General features: G+C 45.8%; 1 protein-coding gene across 4 annotated transcripts in view; it reads right to left on the bottom strand.

Moving 5' to 3' along the window:
• LOC119963887 (receptor-type tyrosine-protein phosphatase alpha) overlaps nt 1-22276 on the bottom strand; it is a 300421-nt gene extending 278145 nt beyond the window's left edge. The window contains exon 1 of one of the 4 annotated variants that reach the window (XM_038793255.1): nt 21808-22276. The gene's annotated coding sequence lies outside the window, so the exon portion shown is untranslated. The remainder of the gene's footprint in view (nt 1-21807) is intronic. The other 3 variants (XM_038793256.1, XM_038793254.1, XM_038793253.1) reach the window with 3 other exon arrangements.
• Nucleotides 22277-26380: the final 4104 nt, after the last annotated feature.

The following is a 26380-nucleotide window of genomic DNA, read 5'->3' as shown; positions in this document are numbered from 1 at the left end:
CGCCAACTTAACACAAATGTCCGGAGATTGTTAAATGTGATTATGATGCCAGCAGTGGAAGGGGAGGCGGAGATAGTGGTAGTGCTGGACGCGGAAAAGGCATTTGACAGGGTGGAGTGGGAATACTTGTGGGAGACGTTGGAAAGGTTTGGGTTTGGGGAGGGATTTATCAAGTGGGTAAAACTGCTCTATTCAGCTCCGATGGCAAGTGTGGTAACAAACGGGAGGAGGTCAGAATATTTTGGGCTCCATCGAGGTACTAGGCAGGGATGTCCCCTATCTCCCTTACTCTTTGCGTTAGCGATTGAGCCGTTGGCGATGGCACTGAGGGGTTCAGGGGGGTGGAGAGGACTGACAAGGGGAGGGGAGGAACATCGGGTCTCGCTCTATGCGGATGATTTGTTGTTGTATGTGGCAGACCCGGAGGGGGGAATGCCAGAGGTAATGGGGATACTAGCGGAGTTCGGGGACTTTTCGGGATATAAATTAAATCTGGGGAAAAGTGAGGTCTTTGTAATACACCCGGGAGACCAAGGGGAGGGAATTGGGAGGCTCCCCTTCAAAAGAGCAGTTAAAAGTTTTAGGTATTTGGGGGTGCAGGTGGCAAAGAACTGGGGGACCCTCCACAAGTTGAACTTTTCCAGGCTGGTGGAACAGATGGAGGAGGAGTTTAAGAGGTGGGACATGGTGCCGCTGTCGCTGGCAGGGAGGGTGCAGTCAGTTAAAATGACGGTCCTCCCGAGGTTCTTGTTTTTGTTCCAGTGTCTGCCCATCTTCCTCCCCAGGGCCTTTTTCAAGAAGGTAACGAGTAGTATCATGGGGTATGTGTGGGCACATGGCACCCCGAGAGTTAGAAGGGTCTTTTTGGAGCGGAGTAGGGATAGTGGAGGGCTGGCGTTACCCAACCTTTCAGGATATTACTGGGCGGCAAATACATCGATGGTACGAAAGTGGATGATGGAAGGGGAGGGGGCAGCCTGGAAGCGCATGGAGAGGGCGTCCTGCGGCAACATAAGCTTAGGGGCACTGGTAACGGCACCATGGCCGCTCCCTCCCACGAGGTATACCACGAGCCCGGTGGTGGCGGCCACCCTCAAGATCTGGGGGCAGTGGAGGCGACACAGGGGGGAAGTGGGAGGTCTGATAGGGGCACCACTAAGAGGGAACCACAGATTTGCGCCGGGAAACACAGGAGGGGGATTCCAGAGCTGGCAGAGGGCGGGTATTAGGCAACTGAGGGACTTGTTTATAGAGGGGAGGTTTGCGAGCCTGGGAGAGCTGGAGGAGAAATTTGGGCTCCCCCCGGGGAACACGTTCAGGTACCTCCAAGTGAAGGCATTTGCCAGACGACAGGTAGCGGGGTTCCCCGCGCTCCCCGACAGGGGGGTGAGTGATAGGGTGCTATCAGGGGTCTGGGTCGGGGAGGGGAAGATCTCGGACATCTATAAGATTATGCAGGAGGTGGAGGAGGTACCAGTAGAGGAGCTGAAAGATAAGTGGGAGTTAGAGCTGGGGGAACAGATAGAGGACGGGACATGGGCAGACGCCCTGGAGAGGGTCAACTCGTCGTCGTCATGTGCGAGACTAAGTCTCATTCAATTTAAGGTACTGCATAGAGCCCACATGACGGGGACAAGGATGAGTCGGTTTTTCGGGGGTGAAGACAGGTGTATTAGATGTTCGGGAAGCCCTGCGAATCATGCACATATGTTTTGGGCATGTCCGGCACTGGAGGAGTTCTGGAAGGGGGTGGCAGGGACGGTGTCGAGAGTGGTGGGGTCCAGGGTCAAGCCAGGATGGGGACTTGCGATCTTCGGGGTTGGGGTGGAACCGGGGGTACAGGAGGCGAGGGAGGCTGGAATATTAGCCTTTGCGTCCTTGGTGGCTCGGAGGAGGATCCTGATTCAGTGGAGGGACGAAAGGCCTCCGAGTGTTAACACCTGGTTAAACGACATGGCAAACTTCATCCAATTGGAAAGGATCAAATTCGCCCTGAGAGGGTCGGTGCAGGGGTTTTTCAGGCGATGGCAACCCTTCCTAGACCTCTTGGATCAGAGATAGAAACTGAGGCCGTGACAGCAGCAACCCGGGAGGGGAGGGGAGGGCGGGAGGGGGGGAGGGGGGGGAGGGGGGGAGGGGGGACAACGACGAAGGAAGTACGGTAGCGGTGGTGGCACGGGCAAGGCCTGCCCGAGGACGCTGCTAGAAATGATAAGTTGGTCTGACTGTCGGTTCGCCGGCGGGGGGGGGGGAGACGCGCGAGTAGGGGGGGGGGGGGCTTTTTTCTTTTTCTTGTTAAGTAGGGGGGTTTGACTTTGTTTTGTTATAATTTAAATGTTAATGTAGGGGGGGTTAAAATGTTTGTATTTTGAAAAATTTCTTCAATAAAAATTATTTAAAAAAAAAGAAAGCTTTTGGGTTTTCCTTGATCCTACCTGCCAAAGACTTCTCATGTCCCCTCCTTGCTCGTCTCAGCTCTCTCTTTAGATCCTTCCTCGCTTCCCTATAACTATCAAGCGCCCCAACTGAAACTTCACGCTTCATCTTCACATAGGCCTTCTTTTTCCTCTTAACAAGAGATTCCACTTCTTTGGTAAACCACGGTTCCCTCGCTCGACCCCTTCCTCCCTGCCTGACTAGTACGTACTTATGAAGAACACGCAATAGCTGTTCCTTGAACAAGCTCCACATATCCAGTGTGCCCAACCCTTGCAGCCTACTTCTCCAACCTACACATCCTAAGTCATGTCTAACGGCATCATAATTGCCCTTCCCCCAGCTATAACTCTTGCCTTGCGGGGTATACTTATCCCTTTCCATCACTAATGTAAAGGTCACCGAATTGTGGTCACTGTCTCCAAAGTGTTCACCTACCTCCAGATCTAACACCTGGCCTGGTTCATTACCCAAAACCAAATCCAATGTGGCCTCACCTCTTGTTGGTCTGTCAACATATTGTGTCAGGAAACCCTCCTGTACACATTGTACAAAGAACGACCCATCTAATGTACTCGAACTATATCTTTTCCAGTCAATATTTGGAAAGTTAAAGTCTCCCATAACAACTACCCTGTTACTTTCGCTCTTTTCCAGAATCATCTTCGCCATCTTTTCCTCTACATCTCTAGAACTATTAGGTGGCCTATAGAAAACTCCCAGCAGGGTGACCTCTCCTTTCCTGTTTCTAACCTCAGCCCATACTACCTTGGAAGAAGAGTCCCCATCTTGCATCCTTTCTGCCACAGTAATACTGTCCTTGACTAGCAGCGCCACACCTCCCCCTCTTTTGCCCCCTTCTCTGACCTTACTAAAACACCTGAACCCCAGAACCTGCAACAACCATTCCTGTCCCTGCTCTATCCATGTCTCTGAAATGGCCACAACATCGAAGTCCCAGGTACCAACCCATGCTGCCAGTTCCCCTACCTTATTTCGCATTCTCCCAGTGTCTGCGTGGGTTTCCTCCAGATACTCCGGCTTCCTCCCACAGTCCAAAGATGTGCAGGTTAGGTGGATTGGCCATTCTAAATTGCCCTTAGTGTCCAAAACGGTTAAGGGGGGTACTGGGTTACAGGGATAGGGTGGATGTGTGAGCTTGGGTAGGGTGCTCTTTCCAAGGGCTGGGCTGATTCGATGGGCCGAATGGTCTCCTTCTGCACTGTAAATTCTCGGTTTCTGTAAATTGCTGCAGTTCGCGGCATGTAGGCACATGTACTGTGCTGTTAGGGAGGGAGTTCCAGGATTTTGACCCAGCGACAGTGAAGGAACAGCGATATATTTCCAAGTTAGGGTGGTCAGTGACCTGGAGGTGAATTTCCAGGTGCTGGGGTTCCCAAGTATCTGCAGCTCGTATCCTTCTCAATGGTAGTGTTTGTGAGTTTGGAAGGTGCTACCTGGGGAACCTTGTTGAGTTCCAGCAGTACATCTTGTATATGGTACATACAGCTGTCAGTGTTAGTCGGTGATGGAGGCATTGAACGTTTGTAGAAGAGGTAGCATTCAAGTGGGCTGCTTTGTCCTGGACCGTTAGAGAATAAAATCCCTACTGTGCAGGAGGCCACTTGGCCCATCGAGTCTGCTCAGACCCTTGGAAAGGGCACCCCACCCAGGCCCACTTTCCCCACCCTATCCCTGTTAACCATCCAACCTTCAGACACTAAGGGGCAATTTAGCATGGCCAACCACTTAATCTGCACATCTTTGGACTGTGGGAGGAAATCCAAGCACCCAGAGGAACCCACGCAGACACAAGGAGAAAGTACAAACAACACACAGACAGGCAGTCACTCAAATGCGGGTCCCTGGCGCTGTGAGGCAGCAGTGCTAACCACTGTGCTACCCTCATGAAGCTTCTGGAGTGTTGTTGGAGTTGCACTCCTCCAGGCAAGTGGAGAGTATTCCATTATACTCCTGACATGTGCCTTTTAGATGGCGGATAGGCTTTGGGGAGTCAGGAGGCGAGGTACCCGCCACCGGGTTCCTAGCCTATGACATGCTCTGGTAGCCACAGTATTAATACGGATAGTCCAGTTCAGTTTCTGATCAATGGTAACCCCCCCCCCCCCCCACCCCGGCTGTTGATTGTTGGGAATTCAGCAATGGTAATGCCATTGAATGTCATGGGGCGATGACCAGATCCACTCTTGTCAAAGATGGTCATTGCCTGGCACTTGTGTGACACGAATGTAACTTGCCACTGCCAGTCCAAGCCTGGATACTGTCCAGGTTTTGTTACATTTGGACATGAACTGCTTCATTATTTGAGGAGTCACGATTGGTGCTGAACATTGTGCAGTCATCTGCAAACATCCTCACTTCTGACCTTATGATTGGGGGGGGGGGGGGGGGGGGGTGTCATTGATGAAGCAGCTGAAGATGGTTTAGCCTAGGACACTACCCTGAGGAACTCTGGGATGTCCTGGAGCTGAGATGATTGACCTCCAAACACCCCAACCACGCTTTTTTGTGCCAAGTACAAATCCAACCAGTGGAGAGTTTTCCCCCTGATCCCTATAACTCCAGTTTAGCTGGGGCTCCATATTGCCATACTCAGTCAAATTATGCCTTGATGTCAAGGGCAGTCACTCTCACCTCACCTCTGGCATTCAGCTCTTTTGTCCATGTTTGAACCAAGGCTGTAATGAGGCCAGGAGCTGAATGGCCCTGGTGGAACCCAAACTGAGCATTAATGAGCAGGTTATTGCTGAGCAAGTGCCGCTTGATAGCACTATTGATGATTCCTTCCATGTGTATTTGCCTTCTTTATAAGTCTCCCGTGTGAGATCTTGTCAAATGCTTTGCTGAAAACCATGTAAACTACATCAACTGCACTACCCTCATCTACACACTTAGTCACATGCTCAAAAAATTCAATCAAATTTGTTAGGTGTGACCTCCTTCGAGTGGGGGGGCGGGGGAGATATAGCAAGAAAGATGTATGTAGAGAGGAAACTGTAAATTGTAAATATCGGACACAAAAGTTTCACTCTGTAAAATTGAAAATGCCAATAAAAACATTTCAAAACAAACACTTTGCTGATGATGGAGAGCAGACTGATGGGGTGGTAATTGGCTGGGTTGGATTTATTCTGTTTCTGGTGTACAGGACACACCTGGGCAATTTTCCACATTACTGGGTAGATGCCAGTGTTATAGCTGTACTGGAACAACTTGGCTAGGGGTTGAGATTCTATGACTGGTCAATTCTTCATATCATGCCCACACGGCATGGGTATCACTGGCTAGGCAAGCGTGGAGATGCACAGTGGGGACAAACAGGGCTGTGCTCTGGCACCGTCATCTCTTTGGAATATTCTTTCCTTCGCTGTTATCATAGGTCCTCAGGTCATCTACTTACAATGCCTACCTAGGTAACAGAACTGATGGAAAGTTACTCAGTCTTGTTTGCCTGAGATCAAAGACAAAGGTGCGACACATCCTCAGAGTTGCTTTTTAACTGTTGATACTGCACTACGATTCCACACCCAGGAACACCTGCAGTAGCAAGTGGACAGGCACGCTCAGACCTGTAAAGAGTTTGGTTTGACCAGACCATCTGCATCAGGCATGGTCCAGGATGCTGCTGTACCGTCAATAATCAGTGTTTACCATGTGACACTGGAGGTTGATGGCTTTGTCGATCTAGGCTCCACAATCACCAGCATGGTCACTTGATTTAAAATTCAACACAGGTATTGCTGAAGCTGCAACTGTTACATCTAAGCCGAGTAAGAAAGTGTTAAAGAACAGCAACCTGACTGAGAACACCAAATTGAGTCTTGCATCCTCAGTGCACTCCTAGAATGGCAAGACTTGGACAACATATGCCAATCAGGAGAAATGGCTGAACAGTTTCCACCTTCGCTATCTCAGATGTATCAGGGTTGCATGGTGGTCCAGTGGTCAGCACTGCTGCCTCATAGCGCTGAGGACCCAGGTTCGATCCCGACCTTGGGTCACAGTCAGTGTGGATTTTGCACATTCTCCCAGTGTCTGGTTGGGTCTCACCCGCACAACTCAAAGATGTGCAGGTAAGGTGGATTGGCCATACTAAATTGCCCTTGATTTTAAACTCATGTATCCTCGTCATTTCCTGGCAGAACAAGGTCACCAATTCAAAGGTCAGTTCCATCAATGAACACTCGTTGCTAAGCCAGTGGCATCTGTACTGGCTCAGCCACATTTAGCGGATGGATAAAGGCCATATACTCAAAGACCTTCTGCAAAGTGAACTGGCCACTGGGTCACGACCTCTGGACACCCATAGCTCTGCTACCTGAAAATGGGATATGAAGATAGCAGACACTGACACCGAGGGATGGGGGACAGCCGTGACCTCTGGAGGCTGACTTGTTTGCAAGGGTGCTGGAAGAGACGAGCAGTAACAAAATGGTCGGTAGGTCAAGAGGGCCCAGAGGTCAGCGGGTTATGTACCTTCTCAGCCCATTACCTACTTGCTGCAAAGGAAGGCAGAGATCATCATACCAGAGTGGGGTTCCTGAGCTACAGCGAGCATTGCTTAACAGAGTTGACCACCATGGTGCAAACCATTATCTTCCGCAGCAGAAGGTTGCCATCAACCAAATCTGAGCCAACAGTTTCCAGCTATCTGTGGCTGTAACCCACTGCCTTGAATTTACATATGGTCAAAGGGCATTCGATTTTTCTTTCTGCAGTTAAAAATGCCAATGTTTTGAGGAGCTTGGAGGAGAAATTTGGGTTGGTAAGGGGAAATGATTTTAGATACCTACAGTTGCGGGACTTTGTTCGTAGACAGGTCCCATCTTTCCCATGCCTCCCGCCAATGGGGATCCTCAACAGAATAGTCTCTGGGAGGGACGAAGGGGAGGGCAGAGTCTTGTGTATATACAAGGTGCTCATGAGGGAGGAAGGGTCCCAGACAGAGGAACTGAAACTTAAATGGGAGGAGGAGCTAGGCGGGGAAATGGAGGATGGGCTGTGGGCAGAGGCCCCGAGCAGGGTAAATTCGACCGCGACATGTGCTAGGCTCGGGCTGATCCAATTAAAGGTCGTTCACCGGGCCCATATGACGGTGGCTCGGATGAGCAAATTTTTCGGGATAGAGGACAAATGCGCTAGGTGCGCGGGAGGACCAGCGAACCATGTTCACATGTTTTGGGCATGCCCTAAGCTGAGGGGGTACTGGGAGGGATTTGCGGGGGTCATTTCCCAGGTGCTAAAAACAAGGGTGGTGATGAGTCCAGGGGTGGCAATTTTTGGGGTTTCGGAAGACCCGGGCGTCCAGGGGGAGAAAGAGGCCGATGTTTTGGCCTTTGCTTCCCTGATAGCCCGGCGACGAATATTATTGGCATGGAGGGACTCAAAGCCCCCGAAGACTGAGTGGTGGCTTGCGGACATGTCGAGTTTCCTGGGGATGGAAAAAATTAAGTTCGCCTTGAGGGGATCTGTGCAGGGGTTCGCCCGGAGGTGGCAACCATTTATTGACTTCTTTGCGGGAGAGTGAGCGTCAGCAGGGGGGTAGGGGGGAGTAGAGTAGAGTAGAGTAGAGTAGGAGGGAAAATATGGCGAGTAATACCGGTGGGAGGGGAGCGGGCTTGTGCAATATGTTACGATGGAAGTATTGAAAGTACGTGGATGTTTGCACATTTTTGCCTTTTTTGCTTTCTTTCTGATGATGTCTGTAACTGTTTATAAAGCCAAAAACTACTTCAATAAAATTGTTTATTAAAATAAAAATGCCAATGTTACTTTTATCAACTTAGCTGTATCAGCTTTCCTTAGGCAGGTTCAGAGGAATCCAATCCACAATAAAAATGCAGCTCGCAAGTACCACAGTTCTTCAAGTCAGAATACAAAACAGGATGCATTGGAATTGTGATTGAGTTTGTAATTCAATTATAATTAAAACATTATAAATTCAATTTTGCTTACACTTGAGGGATACCCAAGCTCCTCATGTGACACAACCCTGAATAGTCAAAGTAATCACATGCATCTTTGCGTTTTTCACTTTCACCACTTCCTACATCGCTAGGTTTATATTTTCCTAACCAACATATCAAAGGACTGCTAGACCACTTATTTGCAACAATAGTATATTAGATGCAAATTATTTGTTTCATCTGATCACACAAACAAATATTTAACAAAACAGAAGTATAGTAGTCAGTCAGCATCCACATGGAGAAATGACTTGTTGCGATGGTTCAAAAACCTTTTATTTTGGATGTCGAGCAGAGCTACACTTAAAAGAGACAAAAATTACTAAAGTGTGACGTTTCTATGCAGAGATCAAATACTGACTCCACACAGACAAGTCACCCAAAGTCAGAATTGAAGCTGGGTCCCTGGCGCTGCGAGGCAGCAGTGCCTTGCCTTTTTGCCAACGTTAATCATCATCAATTTTCTTTGTTCTATGGCTCTATTTGCCTCTCGTCCTTGATTACCTTGTTGGCTGTTTTTGCATTTTTCTTTCTTTTATTACTGTCCTGGTTTCTCTTTCCCTTGTCATGGGCAAATATATACCCATGAAGACTATATTCACAGAATAAAATAAAGCAAGAGAAATTTCGAGTTGTATGTACTTTAATTCTAACTCAAGGCTTTTAAAACTTCCCAAGCACATAACGCATTTGCACGCTTTAGCTGCTGGTTCCATCTTTAAATTTCCACAGTTGACAGATTGTTCTGATTACAATGAAAATATTAATAAATTAAGTTGCAAAGATATAGAATTATTTATTAATTTTAAACAAGTTTCAGATTTTTTAAATAATGGCAGAGTAAAAATACTCTTGTCTTGGGAGTTCCTACAGGAAAAAGTGATGATTCATAGCAGAGAATCCTTGCAGTTCAGAAGGAGGACATTCAGCCCATCAATTCTGCAATAACCTTCCAAAGACCAACTCCCCCACCCTATCCCTGTAACCCCACCCATGGCCAATCCATCTGACCTGCGCATCTGCGCGTGGGAGGAAACCGGACAAAACCCCGCAGCCACTGGGAGAACATGCAAACTCCACACAGACAAGTCACCCATGCCGGAGTGCTAACACAGTAAACTTCATTGCAATGTTAATGTAAGCCTACTTGTGACAATAAAGATTATATTTTTTTTAAAACACTGCCACTGTGATACCCAAATTAGTAGTTACATACTGCAAACTTAATCATCTTTATCAGACAATAAGCAGCCAGATTAACCCGAGCGGTTTTACTGCTCAATTAGTTGCTGCCTTATGACGTTAGATGCCAACAACCCATAAACTATTTCCCGCTCTTGAAATAAGAATATGCAGCATGTTGGAAAAGATAGATGTGTTATTTTGAAGTAACTGATGACTTTAAATATACTTGCCAATACTTTTATTATTCAATTCTGCAATTATCTATATATAAAATTATGATCTCCCTGCAAACCACCAATAAGGATTTCTAAAAAGATACGTTTTCAGGAGGAGGTTTTCTATCTTACATAGAAATGAAAGCCCTGAAGCGGCACGGTGGGGCAGTGATTAGCACTACTGCCTACGCCGCTGAGGACCCAGGTTCAATCCCCGCCCTGGGCCACTGTCTGTGTGGAGTTTGTACATTCTCCCCATTCGCACATGGGTCTCACCCCCACAACTCAAAATATGTGCAGGCTAGGTGGATGGGCCATGCTAAATTGCCCCTTTTAATTGGAAAAAAATAATTGAGTACTGTTTAAAAAAAAAATTAATTTAAAAATAAAATAAAAAGCTGAGGGAATATTTTCTCTAATTCAGCTGAAATTCCAAATTTGCACCAGTGGTCTGCAATTTGTATAACATTTTCCCAATATTCACTTGCTCCTACGAATCACATTACCTAACCACCATTACTAGATTTACAACTTCTACTTCTCATCAGTCCCGTGACTTGCCCGGTAGGTGTAGACCGAGAAAGGTTGCAGCCATTGATTCCAGTAATACTGGCTTCAGCAGTTGAAAAAGTTGGTTTTGAGATTTAAGGGTCCTGGAGTTTAGCTGATACCTGCTTTCTTTTCAGCTGTGGTTTTGCTTCACCAACGGAGAGAGAGAACAAGTTGTGTATTTTTATTACCTGTCAGAGCAGGGGGTCACTGCTTTTCTTTTTTCTTGCTTCTGTATCACGCACTCTGACACCCCAGCACTTGTCCACCCACCAGGTTTTGCAGTTGGCTTTTCATCCCAGATCTTTTTGTATTCATGGAAGGGGAAACCCCACAAAACAGGCCTGGGGTATACTTACAGGATATAAATTCCGGCTGAGATGATAATTAACTTCCATTATCTCCACAGGATATGGCAGTTCACTTTTGCATGGTTTCTTCCTTTGAAATGTCTGTCTGAGAAAGGGTGTGACATTCCATTGTCTCCCTCTTCATATCACCCAGAATGGAGCATCTCAGACGGTCACTGAATTTCCATTCTCAAATTTACATCCTCAGCCGTCTTTGACTTGAATGTCCATTTTTAAAAACACGTGTTTAAAAACCAATATGTCCCATGTAATTCAGGATTTTGGTCTATCATACAGTGTCAACAGACAGTAATGGAACCTTACAAGAGCAATCCCAGCCAAACAGTCGGGAGGCATGACAATCCGATGAAGTCCCCTCAGCTGGATAAAACTCTAAGAAGCCGATGGAATCCAATGTTTGACGGCAATAGGTTGAAAGCCAACGATGACTATACAAATCATCAGTTTGAAGAAATTGTTAAGTACTGCACTCCCTATGTGGGAAGGATGTTGAGGGAAGAGAAAAAATTCGGGTCAGATTCAGGGAGGTGCTTCTGAATAAAAGGTGTCTGAAATTGTGAAGGGATGGGACAAACTGTTTAGAATGAGGGTTCATAGATACAAGATTGATTTCGGACTGTTGGATCTCTGGGTCTATTCGGAACCCTGGATATCCATTATCCCTTTTCGTTCCCAAATAACAGAGGTCAAGTCTGTGCATTTTGGCAAAGTCCACTGGAACTTTATTAGTCAGCTGTAGTGCCCACTGGTAACTTTACTTTCAACATTTAGAGAGTTCCGACTAGTCCTTTAGCAAGCTAGTCAGATTGATTGTCTTCAGCGAATACAGTGATTGAGTTTTATAATACAGGCCATGGTAATTCTTCAAATCATAATACCCAGTATAAAATGACTGAGTGATTTAAACAAAAGAAAGATAGCGATTTAGCAAAAGCAAGCAAATAAACTAGGTTTCAGAAAGAGATAGATTGCTTCCGGAATGGATTTTTCCATCCCGACAAGTGATTCTGAAGGAGATTATTATTTTAAGGTCTTGTCTTCTTTACAGCGGTAATTGGCTTTAACTAATTTATAGTTCACTCAATTCGGCCAACTGTCTGTCCGTCAATTTAAGAGAGATAAGAATTTAAATATATCGGCACAAACTTTCCCATACGATCGCATGCCAATTTTCCAAAGTATCCACATGCATCTAGACATTATTGGAGAAACACAGTTTTTGCTAAGACAGTATCTCTCTCTGGACTGGCTGTTGCCATAGAGATGGAACTGGCGGTTCTTTCACACAATGGGGCCTTTCAGCCTGCTGATGTCACTGTCCATGTAACCTCAAGCAACTTGCAAAATGTTCCCAGCTATTCGGCTTTCCTCACTCTCTTGGTTAAAATGATTTAGTTAATTACTCTTAATGAGTCCTCAATTAAACCTTTTATCTATATCATCTATAACTAACTAGAAAGCCAATTTCGATCAACAACAAAGAGCGGGAGAAACTATTTCACACAAAAGGTTATGAGCTTGTGGAATTCACGCCCAGAGTTAGTGATAGAAGCAGAGAGCAAGACAACATTTACTGACGAGGAGTTGGTAAAGGAATTGGGGTGTAGGAACCTGGGAATAGAGCAGTATATGGAATTACTTACGATGGGTTGGTCTGAATGGCTGGTTTATTGTAATTTCTGTGGGTTTGTATGCAAAAATCACTGAGGGATCATTAGGCTGGAATGCGGAGTGGTTATATGCATATACTCCCCTTTCTGCAGTGTCTGTGCTAATAGTATCTAGGAGTCATCATACCAGAAAAATAGGTCATTCAGCCATGGCTCGCTATAAGTCTAATCAGTTTCATTGCCCCACTCAGGATGAAAAGGAAATCCTCAATCGTTCTACCAATTATACATAGAAACGTAGAAATTAGAAGCAATCCGGCCCTTTGAGCCATTGATTATGATCATGATTGATCATCAAGTTCAATGCACCAATCACCCCCCCCCATGTTCCTCGCTTCCCTTAGCCCCAAGAACTATATCTAATTCCCTCTTGAATTTTTTTTTACATTCTTTTTATAAATTTAAGAGTACCCAATTGTTAGTTTTTTTCAGTTAAGGGGCAATTTAGCACAGCCAGTCCACCTAACCTGCACATTGTGAGTGAAACTCAAGACACGGGGAGAATGTGCAAACTCCACACAGAGAGTGACCTGTGGCCTGGATCGAACCCGGCTCCTCAACGCCGTAGGCAGCAGTGCTAACTACTGCGCTACCATGCCGCCCCATAATGCCCTCTTGAAATTACACAACATTTTGGCCTCAACTACTTTCTGCGATGGTGAATTCCACAGATTCACCGCTCTCTGGGTGAAGAAATTTTTCCTCACCTCAGTCCTAAAAGGTTTACCCCTCATCCTCAAACTATGACCCCATCATCAGGAACATTCTTTCGGTATCTACTCTGTCTAACCCTGTTAGAATTTTGTAAATTTCTACGAGATCCCCTCTCACTCTTCTATACTCCAGTTAATATAATACTAAATTAATATAATCCTAACATAATAATATTAGCTACCTTCCAATCTGTAGGAACCATTCCAGACTCCAAAGAATTTTGGAAAATGACCACCAATGGATTTAATTCTCGGGCCATTTCCTCAAGTATTCTGGGATGAAGATTATCAGGCCATGGAGATTTGTCCATCTTCAATACCATTAATTTCTCCAAAACCATTTCCTTCAATCCATCACTGAAACTTACGTTTCTCAGAACTTCAGGTACGTGTCTTCCTTTGTTTTCTTTAAAAATGTATTTTATTACAAATATTTATCAAAACAGGTTACATATGGTCTGCACAAATCCATTTTTTACCTCCCCTCCCCGACGACAAACAGCCCCTTAAACACGGTCACAAACATCCCCCACCTTTCCTCAAACCCCCCTGAAGAGCCCTTAACTCATACATTATCTTCTCTAATTGCAGGAAGTGGTACAGGTTGCCCAACCAGGCCGCTATCCCCGGTGGCAATGCCGACCGCGACTCGAACAAAATTCGCCGCCTTGCAATCAGAGAAGCAAAGGCCAAGACATCGGCCCTCCTCCTCTCCATGAGCTCCGGCTTCTCTGAAACCCTAAATATCGCCATCAAAGGGACCGGATCGACCTCCTCCTCCACTATCCTGGCTAAGACCGTGAACACTCCCGCTCAGAATCTTCCCAATATTTTTTGCAACCCCAAAACATGTGCACGTGATTCACTGGCTCCCGCCCACAACTCTCACACTCATCTGCTACCCCCTGAAAGAACCCACTCATTCTCGCTCGAGTCATATGCACCATCTTAAACTGTATTAGGCTCATCCTTGCACGTTTACCCTACGCAGTGCCTCACTCCATACTCCCCAATTGATCTGCCCTCCCAACTCCACTTCCCATTTTTCCTTGATCTTCACCACCCGCTCGTCTCCCTGCTCCCCCAGCCACTTGTATATGTCGCCAATTCTTCCCTCCCTTCCACAACTGGGCGTAGCAGTCGCTCCAGCAGGGTGTATCCCGGCAACCTAGGGAACGCCCTCCAGACCTTTCGCGCAAAGTCACTAACCTGCAGATACCTGAACTCACTCCCCCTCGGCAGCTCTATCCTCTCCCTTAGCTCCTCCAGACTGGCGAACTCTTCCTCCAAATACAAATCCCTCACCTTGACCAGTCCCACATCCCTCCACCTCCTGTATACAATATCAATCCCCCCCCCCCAGCTCAAACCCATGAATCTCACACAGCGGCATGAGCATCGGCATTCCTTCCACCCTAAAATGCCTCCTCAACTGATTCCATATCTTCACTGTGGACTGCACCACTGAGCTCCTTGAATACCTACTCGGAGCCATTGGCAATGCTGCAGTCACCATAGCCCTCAAACTAGACCCCTTACAACAGGGGTGGGCAAACTTTTCCGTGCAAGGGCCACATTCAGAAATTCACAATTCACAAAGGGCCGCATAGTATATTAAGTAAAATAATTACTTCACCCGGTTAGGATTCTGGGCGCCTCATATAGAACATAGAACAGCACAGAACAGGCCCTTTGGCCCTCGATGTTGTACCGAGCAATGATCACCATACTCAAGTCAACGTATCCACCCTATACCAGTAAGTAACCCAACAGCCCCCCCCCCATTAACCTTTTTTTAAAAAAAAATTTTTTTTTTTTTAAATTTTAAAAAAAAAAATTTTTTTTTTTTAATGACTTGGTGGGCCGCAGAAATACCTTTGGCGGGCCGCATGCGGCCCGCGGGCCGTAGTTTGCCCACCCCTGCCTTACAAGATTCCTCCTCCATCCTAACCCACTCTACCCCTTCTCCTTCCCACCACCGCCGCACCTTGTCCACATTCGCCGCCCAATAATAATGAAGCAAGTTCAACAACGCCAACACCCCCCCCCCCCCCCCCCCCCCTTGCGATCTCTGCCTCTGTAGCACCACCCTTGGCACCTTCCCCGCCCATACAAAGTCAGAAATGATCTTGTCCACTTTCAGAAAAACGGCCTTTGGTATAAAGATCGTGAGAGCTTGAAAGATAAATGAGAACCTCGGTAGAATATTCATTTTCACCACTTGGACCCTCCCTGCCAGCTTTAACTGCAGTGTGTCCCACCTCTTAAGATCCTCCCTAGCCTCCTCCACCAGCTTCGTCAAGTTCCACTTGTGGAGCCCCGTCCTTTCCCTCGCTACCTGAATCCCCAAATACCTAAACCGATCCCTCGCTACCATAAATGGCATTCCCCCCTAAATTAGCCTGCTATGCCAGCTCATTCACTGGGAATACCTTGCTTTTCCCTACATTCAGCTTGTACCCCGAGAACCGTCCAAACCTCCCCAGCAGGCCCATAATCCTTCCCATACTCTGCAATGGATCCGAAACACACAGCAAGAGGTCATCAGCATAGAGCGATACCCGATGCTCCCTCTGTCCCCTCATAATCCCCCGCCACTCAGGCAATAGCTCTATGGCCAGCGCAAACAGCAGTGGTGAGTGTGCACCCCTGACTTATACCCCTATGTAGGTCAAAACTTCACGAGCTCACATTATTCGTCCTCGCACATGGTGCTACATACAGCAACCATACCCTGACACAAATCTCGGCCCAAACCTTCCCAAAACCTCGAACAAGTACCACTACTCCACTCGATCAAATACCTTCTCCGCGTCCATGGACACCACCAGCTCCGGTACCAGAGCCCCCGACGGATTCATCACCACATTCAACGTTTTAGATTACTCAGGCTGCCTGCCCATCACGAAGCCTGTTTGATCTTCTGCTACCACCCCGGGGACACACTCGTCCATCCTCCCCACCAACAACTTAGCCAATACTTTCATATCCGTGTTCAACAGTGATATGGGCCTATATGACCCATATTCCACCAGGTCCTTCTCCTTTTTCGGGATTAGTGTGATTACTGCCTGCGTCATCGACTCCGGCAACTCCCCCTTCTCCAGTGCTTCATTAAACACCCCCAACAGATGTGTGCCAGGTCTGGAGCAAATTCCTTATAAAATTCCACCGGGTACCCCTCCGGCCCACGGGACTTCGCCAATTTCATACCCCTGACACTATCCAGCACCTCCCTCATCCCCAGGGACTCCTCCAAAGCCTGCCTCTTTGCTTCCTCCACCTGGGGAAATTCCAGCTTGTCCAGAAGCCGCCCCATCTCCTCCCGGGTCTGCCTCATAAAGTCCCTGGCAGTACTCCCTAAATGCCTCATTTATCTTCCCTGGCTCTGACACCACATCCCCAGCCTCAGTCCGTATCTTCAATATTTCCCTGGACACAGCCTGTCTCTGCAGCTGGTGCGCCAGCATGCGGCTCGACTTCTCCCCTTACTCATGTCTTCCTTTGTGAAGACAGAAGCAAAGTATGAATTTATTTCCTCTTTTATTTCCATTTCTTTGTTTAAGTCTAATCAATTTAATCTTAAATTTAATCATTTTAAGCTCTGCCCCATAGTCACTGACCTGTTTCCCAAATAGGCCCCTCCCATCCCAGGCCCCTCATCTCAATCAAATCTCCCTTCAGCCTCCTCTGTTCCAAGGAGTACAACTCCAGCCTATCCAATCTTTCCTCATAGCTGCAATTGTTCAGTCCTGGCAACATCCTCATAAATCTCCTCTGTACTCTCGAACTGCAATTAGATTGTTTCTATAATGAGGTGACCAGAACACACTATACTCAAGTTGTGGCCTAATGTTTGATATAGTTTCAGCATAAACTCTCTGCTCTTATATTCTATGCCTTAGCTAATAAGTGAAAGTATTCCATGGGACCGCCCACCGCAAGAACGCCACTGGCGAGCCACGTACAATGGAGAACTCCATTGACCTCGGGCGGGATTCTCGAGTCGCCGGCGGACACAGCTGTAGAATCTTGGCCATAATTCCTTCTTAATCATCTTAGCAACTTGTGCAGCTACCTTCAGGGGTCTGTGGTAATTCACTCCAAGGTCTTTCATTTCTCTTACACCTGTGTCCTCCCAATTATGGTGTATTCCTTTGCCTCATTTGACTTCCTCAAATGCATCACCTCCGGTCTCTAGACTGAATTCCATTTGCCACTTTTTTGCCCATCTCACCAGTCCACTGACATCTTCCTGCAATCTCCAACTATTCTCCTCGCTTCAACCATGCAGCCAACGTGTCTTCTGCAAACTTCTTGATCATTCCCCCAACATTTACGTCCAAATCATCATGTGTACCACAAAAAAAGCAGGGAACCCAATAATGAGCCCTGTGGAACCCTTCTGGAAGCAAGCCTTCCAGTTACAAAAACATCCGCCAATTATCCTGTTTCCTGCCACTGGGCCAAATAGTTCCTTCCTTTCCACCTTATTTATGTCCCTCAATTTTGTACACCTTAATCAGCTCCCCCCTCAGCCTTCTCTGCTCTCAGGAAAACAACCCCAGCCGAACCAGCCTCTCTTCATAGCTGAAATTCTCCAGTCCAGGCAACATCCTGGAGAATCTTCTCTGTATCCTTTCTAATGCAATCACATCATTCCTATAATGTGGCTGCCAGAACTGCTCACAGTACTCTAGCTGTGGCCTAACGAGTGTTTTACACAGCATCATCATGACCTCTGTCCTGCTAAAGCAATGCATTTCTTCATACTATGCTATCACATAATGACATTATATTCACCACTACATTCAAGCAAAAGCCCAGAAATTTGGAATTCAACCTCCACTCCCAACATGGGAATGTAGGAATTAGAAGTAGGCAATTCAGCCTCTTGAGCCTGCTCCACCATTCAATCAAATCATGGCTGATCTTGTCCTGGTCTTAAATCCACCTCCCTACCTGCTCTCCATATCTCTTTAACCCCAATAGCTATTAACCAACAGAATTGTAAGAAAATAAATTAATTGCATTTGGTCCAAAAACTACATTCCAATGTCCCATGCACTACTCTAAAAGAGAGCATTTGTAATATTCCTTGAGATAACCTACAGCGCAATGACTCAAAATATTGCAGCTCACAACTATGTAACACAATTTCTATGACAGCAAATGCTTGGATGTAGCAACAACTGCATTTTCCAATTTACATAAATAACATATTTACATATTCAATGAAAGAGATCAAATTTGAAGACAATATCAAACTAGTATAGAAATCATCTCAAAAGGTTAGAAATTAAGAGAATGAGTTGCATGCAAGCAGGCAGAGTAATAATAGGGAAGTGTTACCATAAATGTGAATTACTGTATTGGAACAGGTAGCTTGAAAGTCAAAAAAAATCTAGTAGTTTTAGTAGATCCAGTGCTAAACATATGCAAACAATGCACAGTAACAATTAACTTAACCAAAAGGTTACTAAAAGATAGAAATCATGGAGAGGAAACCGCAATCAAACTGCGCAGGATTCTGGTCAGACCGCATCTTCAATACGGTCTCAAGTTGTGGTCAACATGACACAAACAAGTCATTCAAGCATTTGAGGAAGTGCAAAGACAAAGAGCTGATGTAAATTGTATGATCTTATAGTTATGATTTGACAACGGTATAGCACAGGAGGAGGGCATTCATCTCATCATGCCAATGCCAGCTCCTTCGAAGAACTTCGAGGAACTGTTCCTTTAGTCCCATTCTACTGCTCTTTCCCCAGAGCCGTACAAATTTGCTTCCTTTAAGTGGTTAAGCAATTCCCTTTTGAAAGTTACTAATGAATCTATTTCCGCCACCCTTCAGGCAATGCATTCCAGATAACACCATCTGCATAACACCACCTGCATAAAAAAGTCTGAGTTACAAGAAAACACTGCAGAAACTTTAGCTTTTCATTCTGAAAAAAAATATGTTAAGATACATTAAATGCAGCTAAGGATATTTAAATGGTAAAACTGAAATATTTAATTTCATAGAATTTACAGTGCAGGAGGCCATTCGGCCCATCGAGTCGGCACCAGCTCTTAGAAAGAGCACCCTACCAAAGCCCAAACCCCCCACCCAACCCCATAACCCAGTAACCCCACCAACACTAAGGGCAATTTTGGACTAAGGGCAATTTAGCATGGCCAATCCACCTAATCTGCACATCTTTGGACTGTGGGAGGAAATCGGAGCACCCGGAGGAAACCCACGCACACACGGGGAGAACGTGCAGACTCTGCACAGACAGTGACCCAAGCTGGGAATCGAACCTGTGACCCTGGAGCTGTGAAGGAATTGTACCAACCACTATGCTACCGTGCTGGCCCTAATTTGTTATATTGCAAGGAAACAAGAGGGACATGAATTCAAACTTTTGGAACACAATCCAGGTAATTATTTTCCACAAGATGAATAGTCAAGTCAGGAACAGACTTCCAGTAATTTGCAGTTATTAAATTTGTGATTACATTACTTTTGTCTTCACCCAATTGAGTGAACTGTAGTGGAGAGTGAGGAAAGGAGAAGAAGTCATGCAAAGACAAGTCCAAACCAATCACCACACATTTGTACATTTTAGTCAAAGTCTCCAGATAACGATTAGGAGCAGAAATCCTCAAATTATTTTCCCGAGCCTACAGCAATGTGCCCAACATTTTTACTCCATCATTACCTTAATGATCACACATGAAGAAAACAAAAGTTACATTGCAGTGTCAAAGTATCTTGCAATATGACATGTTGTGACAGCACTCAATATTTTTTTTTAAACTAATTTTTTTTGCAGCAAAATCTATCTAGCAGCTGGCTTCAGAGCAACAACTGGCCAGAAAACCAAGATCTGGGGAGACTAAAAAAAAAGCCACAAACACACATTTTTGAGAAACAAATGAATTCACACGATGGGTTTTAAATAACACTGCAATCTTTCAATATTAGATACAGTATTTATTCCCAGCTTATCCCAATATTACTGCAAAAATGCACATTAAAGTCCAAACTTACAAGAAATAAAGACAAGGGAAAACTCAAAACTAATTTTCTAACAGACCACACCCATCAGCCTCCTGTTCGCAACGTCACAAATTCCTTATTTCCCAATCTGAAATAAATCCATTCATAATATTCACTTGCATGTTCTTCTCCAATTATGGATTCCAGAATTGTTTTATTCTTTATACAAAAAAAAGCCCTGCATATCATGCTGAAAGTTCATGGGTTAGTAATTTATTCAATAGATTAAGTTGGCTTTATAAGGTTAAAGTTCTGCAAGTCTACTGTCACTTTGCAACCAAGACCCTGTTGCAATTTTCAACTTAGATGAGTGGATCGTGTAATTTGAGAAAAATTGTAAATATTGGGTTCAAACACAATCTCATATTTTGAATCTCAACTTGTTACCTCGTATGTACAAATATTTTCCACTGTAAGCATGTGTATTTTCATTTTGTACCCACAAAGATAACATACATACACAATTGCGTTTTTCAAGGTGGCTAACTGGAATTCAGAACACAAACTACTATTGTGGATTACACAATGCCATTTGAATCCATCAGTGGGATATTTCCTTGCAACACATTTCTGGGATATAGTGATGCATTTATCATCTGACAATATTAGGTTAAGACAATTCTGGTCAATTAAGACAAAGAAATCAAGATTACAATGACTAAAATAACAGAACAACTTGCCTCCTTACCGATCTTAAAAGAAACGGTGCCCTCACTGCATGTAGGTCTATGCTTAATGTTTCAAATTCGAGGCCAGCACACAGTTCTATTTAAAATGATGTTCGGACACAAAAATGATCCGAGTCGAAATCTTTCAAAAAGGTTGGATTGAGACTCAGTAAACTGCGAAAGGGGAAAATAATTTTCAGGATGTCGTGAACTTGACTCCGAATCCTAAAATCTTGGTTCAGATGGAGGTATTTGTTTTCTGAAAGTTGTTCACCGAGACAGGATTGCACACGGTGTGGTGCAGCTGCCAACAGCAGCATCTCAGGACTTGCGAAACTCATTAAAAAGGGTGCATGTATGTTTGGAAGTCATTGGGAGGCGGGGGACGAGGGAAGCAAAATCAAATGAATGGGGGAGGGACGTCCGACATTTGCCCGGGGCTGGGGATTGGCAATGGAAAAAGGGGGATTTAAGACCGAATTCTCTGTTTGGAGCACAAGGGGTTTTATTTCAGTGAAACATTGTAGGGAGGGGACTTGGGGCACTTGCAGAAACTGGCTGAGGGCGCACAGTGCAAACTCGGGAAACATTGCAATAAAGAGTATGATAGTTTGACTGACATTTGGCTGCTGCAACACTTCCCAAAGGCTCACCTGGCCCTTGGGCCTGGAATACTCCACAAGCCGCCATGCAAGGGCAGGGTGCGATATAAAAACCCCCTTCTGTGTGATCATACATACACCAAGGCAGGCCACATACACCCTGGATTTTCCTCTCAACAGGGAAAAGGAGGGGAAGATAACATTACATCAACAATTTATTCCCTTAAAAAAAAGGCGCCGCGTTTATAATCCGACCAAGAGCTGCCGCCGGTGTGAAATAAAACGCGGAATGAAATCGAGTGATTTGGTTTTTCAACATTAACACGAGATAGAGAGGTGGTGGGGGAACGTTTAGCAACTCACCCAGAAAAACGCAGAGGAATGGGAGAAGAGGATGTGGTGGGAGCAAAAGCAAAAACCACCCCCTGCATCCAACCTCTCGGCTCGGTGTCTTGCTTCGTCTCGTCTCGTCTCTTCCCTTCTCCTCCAGCCGGTTTTCCCCCCCTCGGTGGGGTGGGGAGGTTTTTTTTGGTCTCCCTGACCGTAGGGCCTCCTTTATTTTCTCTCTCTCTCCCTCCCTCCAATGGTCCCTGGCCTCGGACCGAGCGCTCGCGCTCCGGCCTCGCCAACGGCTCCTCTCCCTCCCGGACCAACCGCCGCGCCTCGCGCTACCGCTCCGCCATGTTGCCTGAACCTCCTCTCCCCTCCCACTGACTTCCCTCAACCTCCCACTGATTTCCCTCAACCTCCAGAGGAGGTGGCAGTAAAACGCTTGTTCTCTTTTTTTTAAACTCTTTTTTTTATTGGGGTGTCTTTCCCCCCTTCTATAATGTTAAACGCCACCGTCAGGATGCTCCAATTCTCTGCAAGATTTTTTTTTTTGCCTTGCCTTGCCTCCCCCCCCCAAAAAAAATATTCTTCACAAGTCACAAGGATTGTGAATTGATATGACTCAATTTACAAATAGGAGGAGAGAAGAACCCACGGGAAAGGGGTGGGAACTGATCCCAGAAATGATCTTTTTAAACGGGATTTGGACTGGGTGTTCGAGGATGAGAGACGTCCAGGTTTCGGGACAGAGCCAAGTGTGGGGGGAAGCAAAACTGCTGTTTCCAAGAATCGGCACGATGGGCCGAATGGACTTGTTCGGCGCTGTAAACTTCTGTGACTTGTGTGGAGAGTGCTCGATGAAAGGGAGAAAATCAAAGCAAAGTACTGTGGATGCTGGAAATCTGAAATGAAAACAGAAAATGCTGGAAAGATTCAGCAAGTCTGGCAGCATCTGTGGGCAGAGCGCAGCTCCTTCACCTGATGAAGGAGCTGTGCTCTGAAAGCTCATGACTCCAAACAAATCTGTTGGACTTTAACTGGTGTTGTAAGACTTCTACTGTTGCTCTTTTTGATAATGATATTTAGAGTGAATTTAGAGTCGCCCGGTATCAATTGATACCACCACAAGGCTTTACCGGATATCGATCAAAGGACCACACAACCAGTTAGTCAGTTCAAGTTCAAAGATGGTTTATTTGCACACAAGGATTACTTCGACATGCAACACAAAACACTACAAGTTAAACTACACCTAACAACTACAATAACCTATACTTAACTTCAGGGCAACTGGCTCTATGCAGATGGACAAGGCCTTTGTCCGGATCTTGCATGGCTGGGTGGAAGAAGTGGCTCTGTTTCTGCTGGGCTCATCCATCTGGTAGCAATTGTTGGTCTTGAACTTGTCTGTCTGGTCGTTATGCTGCACTTGGGTTGGCATAGGCCGGATCCAAGAGAGACCGAGCACATGGCTGTGTCTCTTCTTCTCCCTCTGGGATTTCACGCTCTTTGGGGCGGTCCTTAACTTGGACCCAATAATTCGACAGGCTTCGATCACTGCCTTTGATTTTGGCCAAAAAGGTGCGGGTGCCTTGATGGCTGGGCATGTCCTTAGCGGTCATTGGCCTTGGTTGTTTGGGCTCCCTGAGTAAAGGGAGTGGCGCCGATCAGTCTGTGGCTGTATCGGTTTCTTGAGCACAGTTATTTTGTTCTGGGGAAATGGGGCATTAGAATGCAAACAAGCAGGGGTTTCGATCGCGTCTAGCCATCTGGCTTGCAAATATACGCACAAGCTCTGAGCCTGTCTGAGTCCTGGGTTGGCCATAATTCCCATGGTCCTTTACAGATGGCCATCTGAGATGGCTACATCACCCAGTCCAATGCCGGGGCCTGCACATCAGTGAACTACAGTTAACATTTTGATTCCATATGACCTCCTCAGAGCTTCAGAAGATTCATATGTTCGTTCTTGATGAAAGGTCATTGACCTGAAACAGGGATGGAGGAATTTATGTGGGTTGGCAGATTTCCAACTGTTCAAGTACTGAATTCTGTCCTTTGTAATTATTTTCCGTAGTTGTTGGTGTGCTCAACTTCAATCTCATGTGCTTTCAGCCGATCCCTGAAGTTTTGGAGATGTCCAGGTGTCAATCTGTGAAGTCCAGAGCGGGGAGCCTCATCACCGTTCGCACCTGGACCCAAACCCCAATTGCCAGCACTCCGCTTCACTTTGTTCCTTTTTTGTTCTAACCAGGAGCTGCCTGCTGTAACCCCATGGAGAGGGTGCGCTCTGCTCCTCGCCATTTGGACCCGTGGGGTTTGGCAGGAAGGGTGAAGGTGGTGGGAGCAGTGGAGCCCAAGCCTTGGCAAAGTTCAACAGGTGCGGGTGGAGAGGGCAGTAGAATCTGTAGGTTCAGGAAGTGAGGGGTAAGAAGCAGTGGGGTTAGAGCACACCTGGAGCACTGTTTGCAGTTTTGGCCCCTTTACCTTCGGAAAGATATTGCCATCGAGGGAGTGCAACGGAGGTTCACCAGACTTATTCCCAGGATGGGAAGACTGACCTATGAAGGGAGATTGGGGAAAATGGGCCTGTATTCTCTAGAGTTTCGAAGAATGAGAGGTGATCTCATTAAAACCTACAGGACACTGAAAGGGATACCGGACAAAATTCCAACTTTTGTTTAGGTATAGGATGGGAACCCCAAACAATTTGTCTATTTATAAAACTGTGTGGAAAGGATACTTCACCCCGGAGTGATGATTCTGACCTCTGATCTTTTATGTTGAAACAAATTTTAATTTAAACACAAAAGTAACTAAATTTAGGGCAGCATGGTAGCACAAGTGGCTAGCACTGTGGCTTCACAGCGCCAGGGTCCCAGGTTCGATTCCCTGCTGGGTCACTGTCTGTGCGGAGTCTGCACGTTCTCCCCATATCTGCATGGGTTTCCTCCGGGTTCTCCGGTTTCCTCCCACCGTCCAAAGACATGCAGGTTAAGTGGATTGGCCATGCTAAATTGCCCTTAGTGTCCAAAAAGGTTAGGAGGGGTTATTGGGTTACAGGGATAGGGTGGAAGTCAGGGATTAAGTGGTCGGTGCAAACTCAATGGACCGAATGGCCTCCTTCTGCACTGTATGTTCTATGTTCTAACCACATTAACACTGAAGAAATAGCTTTACAATTAACAATTAAACAGTTCCTAAATAGAAAGAAAAATTTTCCTTTTTAAAATAAATTCATTTTTTCCAATTAAGGGGCAATTTAGCGTGGCCAATCCACCTACCCTGCACATCTTTTGGATTGTGGGGGCGAAACCCATGCAAACACGGGAAGAATGTGCAAACTCCACCCGGACAGTGACCCAGATCGGGGATCGAACCTGGGACCTCGGCGTGTGAGGCAGCTGTGCTAACCACTGCACCACTATGTTGCCTTAAATTTAAAAAACTTGAATTTACTATCTACACCTGCCAGTAATTGCAATTAAGCAACCCAGTACAGTTCAAATGCAACTTATAAATAAATTTAACAAAACAAGTTACTTGCTTATCTGTGTAGATAGAGACCTTTTCAAGAGCATACCCAGTACACTTCTGTCTTGTCGGACTCAAATCCTATGGCAAACCTTTGTTCAACTTAAAATCTTACAACAGACTGCAAAACAACAGACAGACCTGGCTCCTCCCATTAATTACATAATTTGTACCCCACTAAGTTAGAACTAAAGTGTAAGAGCCATTCATGTTGATTCCCTTATTTCTCATTTCTTTTGTTTTGTGGTTATCGTTTTGATCCATTGATATTTAATGGATGATCAGAGGAAGTGTGGAACTCAAAAACAGTACACTGTGTTATGGAGGTTTAGCTTCTGAACAAAAAAACAGACTTTTTGGCACCCGAGAGAGCGGAGGGATTTGTTTCAATTGGTTGGCTGATGGCCAATGAATTAGCCATAGGCTGTATTCCACTCGCCGACAGGTAATTTTTCTTTTTAATAATCTCTATTATTGTCCCAATAGGTTTACATTAACGCTGCAATGAAGTTACTGTGAAAATCCCCTAGTCACAGTCCGGCGCCTGTTCGGGTACACTGAGGGAGAATTCAGAATGTCCAAATTACCTAACAGCATGTCTTTTTGGGACTTGTGGGAGGAAACTGGAGAACCGGAGGAAACCCACGGAGACAAGGGGAGAACGTGCAGACTCCGCACAGACAGTGACCCAAGCCAGGAATCGAATCTGGGACTGTGGTATTGTGAAACAACAGTGCTAACAACTGTGTTACCTAAGTGGGATAGTTTTCAGAGGACATAGGAAATGACAGTCAGATCCTGGATGCTGAAAGTAGCAGCTGTGAGTGTCTATCTGTCTCTCTTTCTTTCCGTTCGTTCCAGAAATTCTGCCTATCTGCTGTTTTCTGAATCGGCAGAGAAGTTATGCAAACTGGATGAATTTACAGGGAAAACCATTACAGGCTGAAAATAAAAACCTCAAACTGAAGGCCTAGATTGAAGAAAGGTATACTGCAAGATGTCCATCGGAAACAAAGACTCTTATCCTTTTACTTTCATCGTTATTTTACATCCCTCTTTCCCCTCTGTGTTT

This window comes from Scyliorhinus canicula, chromosome 3 (genome assembly GCF_902713615.1).
Source record: "Scyliorhinus canicula chromosome 3, sScyCan1.1, whole genome shotgun sequence".
Classification (NCBI taxonomy): domain Eukaryota; kingdom Metazoa; phylum Chordata; class Chondrichthyes; order Carcharhiniformes; family Scyliorhinidae; genus Scyliorhinus; species Scyliorhinus canicula.
The sequence above is the reverse complement of the archived record's forward strand: the minus strand, read 5'-3'. Positions and strand labels throughout refer to the sequence as shown.